Below are 2,849 nucleotides of genomic sequence, written 5' to 3' on the forward strand. Positions count from 1 at the left end.
CATCTTCTCCAGTTTAGAGCTTATACAGTATGACCGAAGATACCTGCGGACTTTGTTTATTTTCATTTTATTAGCCGAGGTTGATACACATATATTACTTATCAGTTTTTACAGTTGCTATCTCAGATTGTGGGGATAAGCAGAAGTTATTGTCAGGTTTTTTTTTTTTTTTTTTACTATTTGCCAGTTGTCTGGTGCTGAAGCGGAAAACGTTCCAGTGCGCTGTAATGTTATGAATGTGACACTTAGATGCAACATATTGGAATTACACAGTGCTGTGTGAACGTTTCCACCCTCAAGTTGGACAAGGAACAAAAGACAACAACTTATAATTGCCAGCCAGCTAAAACTTTGTAACAAAGCTGCTTCTTTGCCGCATGATGTCTCAACTAAAGAGAGCAACACCTAACTCTTTGCATTTTTTTGCACAGGTTTCCACAGCAATTGCCACCTTAGGCCTGATTCCACCCTCAGGTCTAGATCTATTCTGTAGAAAAACAGGCTGTGTTGAAAATGAGCACATCATGTTACATGCTGAGACATGCACTTTATTTACTCTGCTGTATTTTCAKGAAGCTGACAGTCAAATCTCTGCTTTGTGCAGGACTTTGGTGATTTTACTGCCCCTAAATTGGAGACCAGTGCCTCAACCAAAAGTGGCCTTCAGAAGGTACATCTAATCCTGCTTCTGACACACTTTGTAAATCGCTTTCCAACTGTTTGTTTGCTCAAGCTTGCACTTTTCTCGCCCTCCCCCYGCCGATGATTTATGGCGTCTGTTTTGATGTGTTTGTTTGGCTTTGAACAAATTAACGTGGATTTGGAAGAGCAGGATATTACACAAGGTCGTCTTCTTTTTTCTGCCAACTCACTTTGGCTTACAGTAACATCACGCCCACAGTGCCCAGGCGCAGACTCGAGCGCATACAGCACATTGATTTTTTTTTGTAAACGCAATCCATGCTGTCTGCTTCTATCCATCATTAGAATAAGCAAATTTACAATCTGAAGATGCAGATTGTAAATTTATCTGTGGAATATTTGTGCAGCAGAGATAAAACTCCGTGCTGGCTTGTGTTTTATGAGTGCWGAATATTATCAAGGCAAAACCCTGATAGCTGGTTTGCATGCTTTAACAAGCTCTTGCACAATATGAGATTGAGATTTGTTGGCAAATAGGGAGGATGGGTGTGTGCTCTCTCATTCCTCCAGTTTGCCAAATGATTGGGTCAGGCTGAAATGTGCCCGTGAACCAAACAAACATAACAAAACTGCCCTTCCTTCTCCGGTTTACTTTGTCACAAATTAGGCTTTTACCATCTACATGTTTATTTCCTGGAGGACAGCAATAACACCAGGTTCAATAAAAGTAATATTTTGTTTTTCCACATACCGCATCAAAACGTTAATGTTTCATTTTAGTGTTTGCAGTAAAGACACTCCTCCCTACTGGAGATCTCTGTGTATTTTAATGTGCCAGTGTATCAGGGCCAACAAATGGTTAAATGAGTTGTTGTTGGTTCATTCAGTGCAGGCAGGAGGCAGTGGTAGGAGGAGGAGGCGCTCTCTGTCTCCTGGTCGACTGGCTTCCACTTCTCATGTTTTTTGTTTTGGTCTCTATACAGCAAATAGTGAAGGGTTTCGCCATCTGTTTGTGTTATTGACCTTGTGAAGAAAAACAAAACAAAAAAAAAGAAGAAAAAAAAGAGCTAGACTGAAATGTAATGTTTATACAGTTTAACTATATTGTCCAATTAGAGTTCTGTTTTGTTTAGTTTTTTTTTTTTTTAAGTATAAACTAACCAACCATTTTATTTAGTTTAATAGCTTGCTTACCCAAGTAGTCATTTGCCCAATAACATTTAGGCATGTAGAAATAGTGAATATGGCTTAAAGTTTGCTCGGACCACGAGAATGAGGAAGAAACGGGATTAAGTGGTTCTGAATGTGTCACAGTTGTTGGTGCCAGATGGGCTAGTCTGAATTTTTCAGAAACTGATTTCCTGGGACTTTTTTATGCACAAAAAATCCCTGATGTTTACAGGAAGGAAACGTCAGAAAATATCATACAATTTTGTTGCTGAGAATGCCTTTTTGCTTTCAAAGGTCGGAGAAAAATAAGTCGAGACACAAATGAAACGGTTGCTGAAATAGCCACTCAATACATTCTAGGTAAACAGAATACCATCTCTGATTGCACAACTAGTCGAACCTCCCAAAAGTGTTTCAAGCTCCGGTCCTAAAGGGCCCTTGTCCTGCCACTTTTAGATGTGTTCCTWGTCCAACCCCCCTGTTTTCGATGAATGAGTTACCACCTCAGTGTGCAGTCAAGGTGTCCAGAGTTATACTAAAGACCTAATTATTTGATTCAGGTGTGTTTGGCCAAAGATGCATCTAAAAGTTGCAGRACATCATCCGTCAACGACTGGAGTGTGTMAACCCTGTCGGCCTAGAGCAGGAAACCGACACTAAGAGTCATACAGGCTCAGGAAAACTGAACAGTTTAATGATATTAATAGTATCATCATTATCTCTTAATCTGCAGAGGGAAATACCAATAAGAGATTAACACAATCAAAAGAAATCTCTGTGCAACAGGCRCARAGCCAAAAAAAAAACAAAAAAACTTCCAACAATACATCCACGTCACAGCGCATTGCCTTCTATGGAATAGTTGGCATATTTTAAGAAACATGCCTTACTGTACGTGCATGCTGCTTTTCACATCAACGTGGAGACAATAAACACAAATTGTTTTTCAGATTTAAAATAAAGAATATTGAAAAGGCTGCAAAAAAAAACAAAAAACAAGATGGAGTTTTCACTGAGAGAACTTCAAGATGGCCACT

At 39.4% G+C, this 2,849-nt stretch overlaps 1 long non-coding RNA gene across 1 annotated transcript; it reads left to right on the forward strand.

Annotated features, from left to right (window-relative positions):
* Window positions 1–65: 65 nt before the first annotated feature.
* Window positions 66–665, forward strand: LOC103479580 (uncharacterized). Its single transcript, XR_535963.2, has 3 exons — window positions 66–353; window positions 432–474; window positions 605–665. It is a non-coding gene; the product is annotated as an uncharacterized LOC103479580 (long non-coding RNA).
* The last annotated feature ends 2,184 nt before the right edge of the window (window positions 666–2,849 follow it).

This window comes from Poecilia reticulata, linkage group LG17 (genome assembly GCF_000633615.1).
Source record: "Poecilia reticulata strain Guanapo linkage group LG17, Guppy_female_1.0+MT, whole genome shotgun sequence".
Lineage (NCBI taxonomy): Eukaryota > Metazoa > Chordata > Actinopteri > Cyprinodontiformes > Poeciliidae > Poecilia > Poecilia reticulata.